The 12,521-nt window shown below is 37.3% G+C and overlaps 1 protein-coding gene across 1 annotated transcript in view; it reads left to right on the plus strand.

The window, feature by feature from the left end:
* BMP2K (BMP2 inducible kinase) overlaps positions 1-12,521 on the plus strand; it is a 143,869-nt gene that overhangs the window by 124,879 nt on the left and 6,469 nt on the right. The gene's annotated exons all lie outside the window — the stretch shown is intronic.

The following is a 12,521-nucleotide window of genomic DNA, read 5'->3' on the forward strand; positions in this document are numbered from 1 at the left end:
CATGGTACTCACTGACTTCAGTTAGTGATCTATTTGTGGCAGAAAGCGGTTTCAGTACTAGCTCTTTTTCATACTCTGGAAGGAATTACATAATCCCCTTCAGGTTTGTACATATCTATGCAACTTCTTGTCTGTTCTTTTTTTTTTTTTTTTTTGTGGTATGCGGGCCTTCCTCTGCTGTGGCCTCTCCCGTTGCGGAGCACAGGCTCCGGATGCGCAGGCTCAGCGGCCATGGCTCACGGGCCCAGCCGCTCTGCGGCATGTGGGATCCTCCCAGACCGGGGCGCGAACCCGGTTCCGCTGCATCGGCAGGCGGACGCGCAACCACTGCACCACCAGGGAAGCCCTTGTCTGTTCTTTAATAGCTTCTGAAAGAACCCTGGGGGAAATGAATAGTAGAATCAGGCACTAGAGTAAGCCTCAGTGATTTGCCTTTTCCTTGGGCACCCTGATTTTGGGGTTGGGCTAGGATTTCTGTAGTTAGAAATAATGCTCACAGATTTGAGCTTGATTGCTGCTGTTGCTATTTTGGTTTTCTTTTTCCTTTGGGTATTTAACTTCTCTATTAGATTTTAAGCTTGCTGAGGGCTGAAAACATGAATTTTCTGTCTTTGAATCCTTCCCAGTAGCCAACCTAGTAAGTACCTATTAATATTCATTGGCTGTATGAAAACATTATGACTACTCCTAAAAATTCATACTCCTTGGTGTTAGGACAATGACCATAAAAAATGCCCTTTTGATATAAAGGCTACTGCTCCAAAAAATATTTTTAGATTTAGTGTTAATAAGAGCATTGGAATAGTTTGGTTATGAAAAATTGAGGGGCTTCCCTGGTGGCGCAGTGGTTGCGCGTCCGCCTGCCGATGCAGGGGAACCGGGTTCGCGCCCCGGTCTGGGAGGATCCCACATGCCGCGGAGCGGCTGGGCCCGTGAGCCATGGCCGCTGGGCCTGCGCGTCCGGAGCCTGTGCTCCGCAACGGGAGAGGCCACGGCAGGGGGAGGCCCGCATACCACAAAAAAAAAAAAAAAATTGAGTACATAGACTAGCATAAAGGAGGGAATGGTCATAAGAGAAATGTGCCTCCAGAGAGAAGGCAATCACTTTGCTATATTAGCTTTGTTAATTTATTTTTATCAGATTCAAAATACATAATCAAAATTTAAAAATCTGAAAATAACTTCCTGCCACTGACCTATTCATCATCAAGATTAGAAATACTTTGTTATAGGGCTTCCCTGGTGGCGCAGTGGTTGAGAGTGAGGCCACAACAGTGAGAGGCCCGCATATCGCCAAAAAAAAAAAAAAAAAAAAAAAGAAATACTTTGTTATAAATAATTTTTAGGTAATAATAAAGTATTTGAAGGCATTCATTTTCCTCTAAGAGTAAAATAATTGAATCTCTGAAGCAAAATACTTCCTGATAAGCTTTGTGAAGAAATTGGAAAAAGAAAAAGGAATTCTACCCATTGAAAATATATTCCATGTGGCATTGTGAGCATCTGGAGATTTATAGGACTAGGACAGAAGAAAGGCAAGAAACTACTTCTAAGTATGTGTGTGTGTGCAATACAGGGTGATATGTATATGTGATAAGCCATCTTTCTTGAATCTGAGAGTTGACAATTCTGAACATAATTTAATTTTAGGTAAACTATATAGAGAATGCTAGTTGAGAATAAAATGAATTCAATCATGAGGCAGAATGCTATAAGAACTGTAGTGGCAAAGTGCATTTAAGGAGACACACTGTCTTGAATCTAGTGTTCCTTGCACTGGTTTTATTAGGAATTGTGTTCTTTTTATTTTGAAAGAAAAATTTCTTTTAAAGCTTTTAATCTTAACTTTGAAATTATAATGAATTAGTTTTTACTTTGCTTTTCTTCAGTTTATCATAATTTTATAAAATTATTTTTAAGCTAAATTTTTAAGTTAAAATAATATGCATATCTACTTTAAAAAGTTGGATTTAACAAGGTTTATAATGAAAAATGCTTGCTCCCTCCCTATACCCTTTCCCTGTTCAGACTCCCTGGAGATAATTTTTCACTTCTGGCATTGTAATATGTCATGCTTATTCTTCTATTTCTTACTTTTTTTTCAATTTTAGATGATGTGTATAGACTTCGTATTTTGGAAAATGATGATTTAGATTAATTACACTGTTAGCACCCAGCCCCAATCACATGCACCTGTCCTTTCGCTAATTTCCAGTACAGTTTTGACACAGTTGTAGGTTTTCCATGTTGTTCAATATGTACATTTTATGCATATGTAAGTATTTGTCACTGAGGTCCAGTATACCATTATTACATTTCCTTCTATAAGGTTTTATTTTTCCTGGAGTTAATTATAATGATGTTTATAAAAATGACTATGTTTTGTTCCCTGTTTTTTTCTGTACCCTGTCTTTGATTCATCTCCATTTGGAAATGTAAATTTCCTCCCAATTTAAGGTGGCTGTCATTTTCATTTTTACTTGATTACGTCTCTCGCGGAGCTCCGCAGCCTGAGTTGGTTGCTTCCTGTGCCTGCCACACACTTATCATCCTAGTATTTTCTTTTGCCCGTTGATCTTCCTGGGAATTCTTGGAACTCCTCTCTTCCTCTTTCTTGGTTAGTAGAACAACTCCTCTAGAAATTTCTTGAGAAAATATATATGCATGGGAGGAAAACTTTTAAACTTTGCTGCCTTTTTTCCCTAACCAGACACTTGACTGATAATTTGGCTGGGTAAATAATTCTTTGTTGGACATAATTTTTCCTTGTGAATTTTCAAGGTACTGCTTCATTGTATTCTAGCTTCAAAAAAAGGGATAGGGGGCTTTAACTAGAGGAATGGCTGCACTCTATGCCCCTAACCCTAGGTCCCATAGCCTCTACTATTTAGAGGTGAAAATACCTGTTTCTTCTCCTTGTTGGCTGCATATACTGCAGATCTGGTACAGTCAGCAGCCTTAGTTTGTCTATATGGATGCCTGTTTGTTGCCTTGGCTTATGATTATCACTTTTGGACTTCTTAAGAAGCTTAGCTGAAGGTAACATTTTGGTAGACCATGTCTTCAAATGAATCAAATCTAGCTTTCCTTCTTCTTAGCTTTAAACATTTCTTTATGGGCAAGATTAAATTTTGTAATTATTCTTTTATGCAGAAATCAAATAATTATATCAAGAATCTGTTTGGTGCTGTACAGAAATGGAATATCTTATTCCATAAGCTGATATCTTAGTTATAATGGAATTATATATACCTTTTATGTCAGGTTACTAAGCTGATATTAGTAGTGTGGTGTGTCATAAAGAACATTGACTTTAGAATTACAAAGCCCTGGGTATGAATCTTAGCTCTGTCCCAGATTAACCATATGATACTGGGTGTTGCCTAATTTCTTAGAGGGTTTCTGTATCTTAAATTGGGGATAATATTGGCTAGTTGATGAGATTGTTGAAAGGATTAAACGAGAGCGTGTTATACAACACACGAACATCCTCAGTGTTGGTCGCTATTGTGGCTCTTGTAGGTAGTGTTATTAAAATAGTATTTTTACTACTTACCACTAAATTCCAAAATCTTAGTGTTAAATAAGTTTTGAAGCTGCCATCTAGCTTGTAGTAGTACAGAGTTCCAGTAATAATAAGCTAACTACTGAATTACATCTTTTAATAAAGTGTAGAACCTGTCTATGAAGTTGTTCCCCACCAAGAACTGTTTTAACAGTGCCGTTTCTATTTTTATTATAGCATTAACTACCAGTATTCAGTACAGTGTACACACAAACATCCTGTTAAAAGCATGGTGTTCGTTCCCAGTCCTGAAACACACCCAGCCTTCCTTCTCCCCGAGGCATCGTGTTGCAGTTAGTTGAATTACAGCGTGGACAACCTAATTTTAATAAACACTCTCAAATTCTGAAACATATAGTATTTGAAGAATTTCGTCACTGAAGTTTTAGATTTCTTGTATTGCATTTCATCTTTAATTAGGTTTGGTGAACTTGCCTTACTCTCCCCAACTGCAGACCTACCTTCATGGGTCTCATTATCTAACAGGAAGTTAAATTGAATTTAGGGTTGGGAAGGTCACATCATATATAATGAATACTTGTTGGAATATAAATTATTACAGATTGTCAGTCCAATTGCTGGGTCATTTTATAAGCCATGATGAGTGTACTGTTTATAACTTTAGATTCTATTAATTCTTGAAGATCAAGAATTTTCCTCTTCCAGAATGCCAGTAATAATGGTTACCATTTATTGAATCCTATTGTAGACATACAGTGGAAACAGGCTCAGAGCAGGATCAGTGACTTGCTTAAGGTAAGATTGTTTATAAGCAGGAATCCAGCTCTGTCTGATGCTAAACTCTGTTCTATAAACAGTAGCAAAACAAAAGTGTTAAATGACTTGTTTTACCAGTGTTCAGTGGATGTTCTGTGTGAATCGTTCCACTTGTCGATGTGTTTTTGATGTATTTGTGGGACGACGTGAGCTCCACATCCAACTCCTCTGTCACCTTGATTCCTCAAGTATCAAGGGACTTGTTTTGAATGAAAACCTACAATAATATGAGTGACGTGATAGAAATGTCAGTTTTATGGCATTTTTAATCAGAGTGGCAAATACTGCCTTGTCGCTTGGCCTGTCTTGAGAGAAATCATGCAGATTTTGATAAAACCTTCTAATCCAGTAATCCTTGGGTCTGGCATGGTAAATTGCTGAGAAATGATGGCAGGCAGTATGCTTCCAATTCAAAGTGAGCTTTAAAGTCTTACAGCCCCTCCCTTATACTCCAAATGATGAGACAACAGAAGGCATGTAATTACAATAGCAGTTTCAAGCCATTCATCCTCTATAATCCGATAGCAAGGAAAAGAACATCAAAACAAAATTTTCTTGAAACTGGAAGCTTCTTATGTGATTGAAAATGTACCACCTGTTTTATAACTAAAAGAACGGTCCTCTAAAAGATGGAAACCTGATTAGAATAATGGTAATATGAATAGTATGATGCAAATATGCCCCTCTCCCCACATTGTTTTGGACGTAGTCTAAATATTTTGTATTTTTTGATATAGTTTATAAAGGTTCATTTATGTGGTTTAAGAATACATTTGCAGTATTTACTTAAAATAGTGTGGCATTACCCAGGATCTCATTCTTTTCACAAAGTATTTGTTTAAAAGAATACTAATAATAAGTATATGAAAGTCTATGAAAATTGATGATAGATTTTAGCTTTTGAGTTTGGAGTCATCTTTTGGACTGTGTAAGACTATGATGTCTTTGAACTTTTAACATCTAGAAATATCTTTTTATGAAAACTCGAGCTTGGAATAGATGAATTCATGTTCTTATGTTCTTCATTCGGTGGATTCATGTTCTTAAATTCATTTGGTTAGATAAGCTTGTTCTTCAGAACCTCCCAGTTGTTTATACCTTTGTCAGTCATTTTCCAGATCACTAGAATCAGGATTAGTACATGGGTTTCACAACTGTTAAAGTGAATGATAAGTTTCTTGAAGTCAGGAATTGTCGTATCTTTGTATGCCCCGTACAATACCTTGATGAATGAATTCATTATCAAAGTACAATACCTTGATGAATGAATTCATTATCAAAGTATACTTTGGTAATCTAATATAAACTTTCTCTCTCACACACACCCTAATAGTTAATGAGCTTTCACTAGATAAGGTGAATTTTATTAATGTTCAGCTCTATCAGGTAAGTTCCATTATTGTCCTTATTTTACAGATGAGGAAACTGAGGCTTTTTGGGATGTTTATCTTCTGTGGATTTTGTAAAGTTGTATATGCTTTCATTTGTTGATAAAGCCTTATAGTATTTCCAGAACTTAACCCTACAGGGTTAAAGTATTTATCGTACCGTTCAACAAAACACTGTTTACTGTAATAGAAACAATACTGTGCTCATTCTATTAGTTTTTCTTTTTTTTTTTGTTTTAGTTTTTTTAAATTTTCAGGCATAGCTTTTGTAAATTTTCAGGCAGGATACAAAAGGAACACAAGACAAGTCTGTGGTTGTATTTTGTAGGGGGTTGGTGCTAAGCTCTACTGAATGTTTGCTGGTGATGATATTCTACTGGTAGTTTAATTGTAGAATTTACAGATGAGAGTTTTAAAACCAGTGTCATCAGCAGACAAGTCACTATGGCCTTAAACTTGGACAAGTCATTCAGCTTTTCCCTAGTTTCAAATTATTTATGTATATAAAGAGATTGGACTAGGTCTTTAAAAATCTCTTCTTGTTTTTTGCTTTCAAGATATAGTTGAAACTATGAAACAGGATTAAGGTCACTGAAAGAAAGAAATGAGAAGAGAAACCAGAAAGCCAGGGGATGAGCATTGGTTGGTAACACTGCATATTTTGCAGTGGTAGGAAGTCATGATAGTGCGCTCTGCCATGGAAAGCAAGGGGAACATTTTTGAAGATGTGGTTAATAAGACCGAAGGGGAAAGATCGTAGCAAACCTTAAAGGACGTTTTCACCCTAATGTTGTATGGGAGCCTAAATGGTGGGGAGTTAAGAGATAATGTATGAAAACCCCTTGGCACTGCATTTCACTCAGGACAATATTAGTTACTATCTTCTCTGCTTCATTTCTCAGTACCATTAGAAATGTATAGTAGGTACTGAACAAATAATCATGAAATGATGGTATAATACATTGGCAATAGCAATAATACAGCCCTTGACTGAGTACCTACAATGTGCCAGCACTGTTATAAGCACTTTACCTGAATTCTCACTTTAATCCCCGCTACATTTCTCTGAGGCAGATACTATTGCTGTGTCCCTACTTTACAGCCGAGGAAACTGAGACACTAAGTAATACCTGACTTCAAATGAGAACACAGGTCATCAAAGGACACTTTGATGAAGTAAGGGAAGTATACTATATATTTTGATATAGACAGTTACCAAATGGTTAATTTGGTATTTCACTTATTTGGTAAATGCTTGTTATTTTATGGATGGTACTGAATAATTGAAGCACTGCTCTGTTAGCTTTGAACTACTATCTTGAAATTCTATATATGAGGTATATTAAGCCATAAAGCAGTGAGAATAAGCAGAATTTATGTGTGTAAGTAAGTACTAGTTCTCGAGAGATGAATTTATATGCCACACGAGAATTTAAGACTTCATAACATCATTGCTGTTCTTAATAGTTGACCCAAATCTGCATTGTCTATCTTAGTCACTCACCTTATTCTCAGGATTTGGCTCTGATTAGATTTTGGCTATTTCCTGCAATCAAACCGAACCTCAAAAGATGAGGATTACTCAAAAAGCTGAAATTTTTACAGTTTGTAGTTCCAAGGCACAAAACAGAAAGAAAAATATCCTGACTAGAAGCCATCAAAATATCCTTCTACTGTATTTGGTTTAAGGAAAGAAGAATGCCCTACTTAGAGCCAAAAATAAAGATTGGTCAATATATGAAATTTTACAGGGTTTTACCAATATCATTTAATGGCGAAAAATGCAACTGAGGTATGATCCTGGGCACATTCTAGACATTTGTTTATGCTTTAAACACATGTTCCTGGTGCTTATTGTAAATATTACCACTCACCTTCTACCTACCTGAAAACCAGCCATTTCTATGTTAATAATACAAATCTCAGTAAATATAGGGATTATTAGGATTTGGGATATATTGAATTATAAGGCAACATATTTAGGCTGTACTTTTGGGAAATTAACTTAAGCAGTGAAATAATCCTGATTTAAATTTCATGGTAAACCAAATGTGTAATATTTGCTCTAATGGCTTGGAAGAAGCAGTCTAGCACCAAGAGCAAACAGTAGGAATATCTGAATTTTTTTTAATGACAGAAATATGTTTAGCCAAAGAAATAGGTTTTAAAAGTTGATGGCACTCAGCTATGAAGTCACATTTTACAGCACTGTACATTGTACAGTTGGTAACCAACTTTCTAACTTGTAATACTTATTTTGACAGTCTTTTGTGCCTTTGGAACAGGACTAAAAGTCTTAGAATATATTGAAATAATTAAAAAAATTTTTTATTGGAGTATAGTTGATTTACAATGTTGTGTTAGTTTCTGCTGTACAGCAAAGTGAATCAGCTATACATATACATATATCCACTATTAGATTCTTTTCCCATATAGGTCATTATAGAGTATTGAGTAGAGTTCCCTGTGCTATACAGTAGGTCCTTATTAGTTATCTATTTTATATATAGTAGTATGTTAGGTGTTGATCCCAATCTCCCATTTATCCCCCCTCCCTTTAATTTCCATTTCTTTCTCAGTTTTTTATAGCTTCATAGTGAAGAGAGGAAAATTAAGTGGATGGCTGTTGTCACAGAAAGTGAAACTTTATTTAGGATGGTTGTAACTTGCAGCTTTGGAGCTTAACTTTTCCCCAGCAGGAGGTGCTACAGAGAGATAACCACTTGTACTTAAAATTGTGCTTCATGGTGCTTAATATTTGAGCTGCTCTCAGTATGCTGGCAGAGAGGCCCATTGCTGCTCTTGACTCTATGTTAGTTTATGAAGGAGTGGAAGGATGGAGAAGTAGAGAAACATTTAAGCAGGGTCAGGGTGGGTAGGTTATGAGAGTATGGGAGGAAAAAGGAATTTGGATAAATATTTTTGATTGCTTGTTTTAGTTTTATGAAGGGGTGACAATAAAAGAAATAAAACCAGTCTGTATACACCAACCAGAAATTTCCCAAGTTGCCCATCCTTTTCAGGGATGTAATCTGAAACCATAAAGATGGGATAGTTCATTGCATGTGTCTTTTCATGTTCTTTTTGAAAGTGATCCTTTCAATTTCTTATATTGTGCTCTCAACTATAGCTATTTAAAAATCAGAGATATAGTTTCCAGGATCCACAATGCACCCTTTGTGGTGTGTAAATATACATTTGTTTGCCTGCTTATTTTTGGCCAGTTCTAAAGTAGACCTGAGCCACTCTTGAATTAGCCATAGAATTGCCCCCTCCTCTCTGCCCCCTCCCTATTCTTCCCTCTCATTTAGATCCATCTTCAACCATTGGGTCCAGAAAGTAGGTAGGAAGTTGGAGTATGATGTATGAGATAATTGAGTTTGGCCTTGCTCTGGAGGTGATGACAGTTAACTTTGCCAAGTGCTTTTGAGTCAGGCACTATTTTAAGTCCTTTCTTTACTACAACAGTCCTACAAAGTAGAACCTGTTATTATCATATTATTCTCTCATAATATAATAATATATATTTCCTCATGTATGAGGGAACAGAGTAGAGAGAGGATTTAGCTGTGGTCTTAGTAGAGATTGTTACTAGGTTAACTTTATTAGCTCTGTATTGATTTTGCAAAAGGAAGGAATAACAGTAAATCGATAAATTATGATTAAAAAAGGGGTTTTCTTTCCCCTCTCAAAGAAAAAGTGCATGATCATGGTTCTGTTTAAAATGCTGAAAAACTAGAAACAACCTAGATGTAAAACAACCTAGAAGTAAATAGTTAAATGCTATACATACAATGTTTTATTATGTTTCTATCAGAATTACTAAGTGGACTATGTTGATACCTGTAAAAGATGCGTTAAAAATGGTAAGTGAAACCCTACAAATTTATATCCACACTGACAATTTAAAAAGCAGATCTGTATAGCACTTTACAACAAAGAAATACATATCTGTCTTAATACAACTTTGAGAAGCTGACAAAAGGCAGAGAGAGTAGGGAGTAGAAAGTGACAAATGTGTTTTAGAAAGCAATGTTGACCATTTGGGTAAAGGAAACAGTTAATTTAGAAGACAAGGATTAATATAAGAATACCAAGAGAAGGTCAATTGAAGGACTCTTGTCCTATGTTAAATGTTCCAGAAGATTTCTAGGAACAGAACTCTGTGCCCTAGAAATGGAACATTTTCCAGGGAAATTGTAGAGCAGCGTTTTCCCTAAGTGCTTTTCGCAAAATTGTTTATAAAGGTTAATAGGTGTTACATGTAACAAATAAAAGTGTTTGTAATGAAGCAAATTTGGGAAACCCTAGGCTCCATTCAGTCAGATTCTTCTGTGTACTATGTGTCAGCACCTTTAGTACGATCAGCATTTTCCAGGTGAGTGGTGGTGGTGAGGGGTACATTGTAAAGTGCAGCATTTCATAAACTCATTCGCCTGAGACCACAGAACTGTTTGGTTCTTGTTACGGGAATAGCGTTCTGCAGAAGACACTTTAGGAAGCATACTGGAATGTTCCTGGAGGCGTCCATGAGCAGGCAGGAGGGGTGCCCGTGTGGCTCTCTGTGGGTGGGTAAGTAGCCTGAGGAGGTACTAAGTTAACGTGTATCTTAGAGGGACTGTCCTGAAGTCAGGGGTGATTGCAAGTCTTTGCCATCGCGTTTTTTGCTTTTGGATAAAAATTCATGAAAATAAATGCTCTGGCTAATCTAAAAGTAATCTTTGTTTTTAATATCAGAAGTATGCTGTATGGAGAAGTCAAATGAAAATCTGCATTTGATTTGATTTTAATCTGTTAGGATTTAAGATAAGCTTATTATGAATATGTAAAGATACAGCATATAACTCTTGGCTGGTTTCAGGGAACTGGCAGATGAATAATGGATGAAGATTATATTTGTATTTAAGTATAACTGATAGAAATCTCCACATCTTCTCTCCCCCTCACTCAGCCCCACTAGATTTCCTCCTCCCCACTCCCCACTTCACGGTTGTCAACAACCTGCATGAGCTGACCGGGAGCCAGTGTCCGTTTCCGTCATCAGTTCATTGGACTTCCTTGCATCACCCTGCGCAGTTGTCTACTCCCTCCCCTGGAAACACTCTCCTCTCTTGGCTTCGGCAACTTTACACTCACCTGCGTTTGGTCCTCCTCTCTGGCACTTCCCTGTTTGCTTTGCAGGTTCCTCTGTTGACTTCTAAATGTTTTATACCTGAGGGCTCAGTGGTGGATCCCCTTTTCCTCAGAGAGACGCTGAAGGGTTTTCAGCAGTAGCCACATGATTAGTGTTTCCGAAGGGTTATCTGGTGACAGTGTAGAGCAGTTTGAGGGATGTGGGACTGGAGGCAGACAGGCAAGTTTAGAGGCTAAGGAGTTGCTGGATGAAGATAAGGAGGGGAGGGGATAGACAGCCGGCAGACGGAGAGGAGGGACCCGATTCCAGAGGTTTTAAAAACACTATTTGGTGGGAGGACAGAATATGATTTGCAGGTTTCTGCTAGTTTGCAGAACCTGGTAGGTAGATGGAAGTGTTGTTCACTAATTTAGAGGGACTGGTGAGGACACATTTTAAGAGGAAAGATGATCTCTTTTGAAATTACTGAGTTTGAAGTAATGGTAGGAGATACATATTTATGATAAATATTAGATGAATAGGATAGATGAGTGTTCATGGTAAGAATCAGAGATCCACTCATTACTGTGTAAATGCTGATTAACATACAAGTAGCTAGGACCCAGGGCAGGACATGCAGAGGGAGAAAGACAGCCAAGGATAGGACCCTGGGGCGCGTACCTGTTTAAGGAGATGTTAGTGAAAGAGAAGTCTCTACAGATATGACCCAGAGGGAATAGTCAGAGAGGTAGGAAGACAACAGTGCTGACTTTCAAAGAGAAGGAAACAACTCAGAGGGGTCCTATGCCATGGAGCCCACTGTGTTAATAACGAGAAAGAAATGGTCCTTCCATCATAAGGGATAATTCGTTTCCATGACTAAACACTATACTTCCAACCCTAGCTAATTGTTTTGAAAATATCTGATCTTAGAGGGGAAGGGATACATGGATTTGTGGTTGGATCAATTCAAATTGTTTCCTACCTCTGGAAAATCAATTCAGTACACCAGTGTATTGGGAGGCCTGTATATTTTCATGTAACTAACATACTATTTATCTTTACTATATATCATACAGTGAAATTGTAGAGCACTGTATTTGATGCAGTTTTATTACCTATCATACAGTGAACATACTGATAGTTAAGATTTTTATTAAAGTGGCATGCTTTTAGTGTAATGTCTATTAGTATAGGTATGACAGTTTAAGGAAGATGTGGCATCTAGGGAAGGCAGATATCCTTGGTACCGTCTTAGTTCAGTAGCTGGTCCTTAGTTTTGATCAGGCTATGGGGATGCAGTCATGTTAACCCAACTCATAAGATACTTGTTTACAAAAAAATCACCAGAATGCCAATTTAAAAATTACACAGCAAAACATAACTAAGCAGATAAGCCGTTCATGCTTGCTGATCTCTGTGGGAAAACTTTATAACAGAGTTGAAATATAAGCAGAAGGCTGTTGGGTAAACATGGGATCTGAGCAGGGCAACTGACTGGATAATCTTATTTTGAAGGTGGAAGAAGAAAATGTGCTTGTGTACTGTATTCAGAGTCCTATTCTGGGTACTGTAAGGAAGACTTAGCTGTCAGTGAGCACCTACAGTGAGGAGGTGGTGTGTAGGGTAGAGAGAGACAAGTAAGTCTGTCTGCGCTGAAGGACCTAACCGACTCCGA

Source organism: Physeter macrocephalus, chromosome 7 (assembly GCF_002837175.3).
Source record: "Physeter macrocephalus isolate SW-GA chromosome 7, ASM283717v5, whole genome shotgun sequence".
Taxonomy (NCBI): Eukaryota; Metazoa; Chordata; class Mammalia; order Artiodactyla; family Physeteridae; genus Physeter; species Physeter macrocephalus.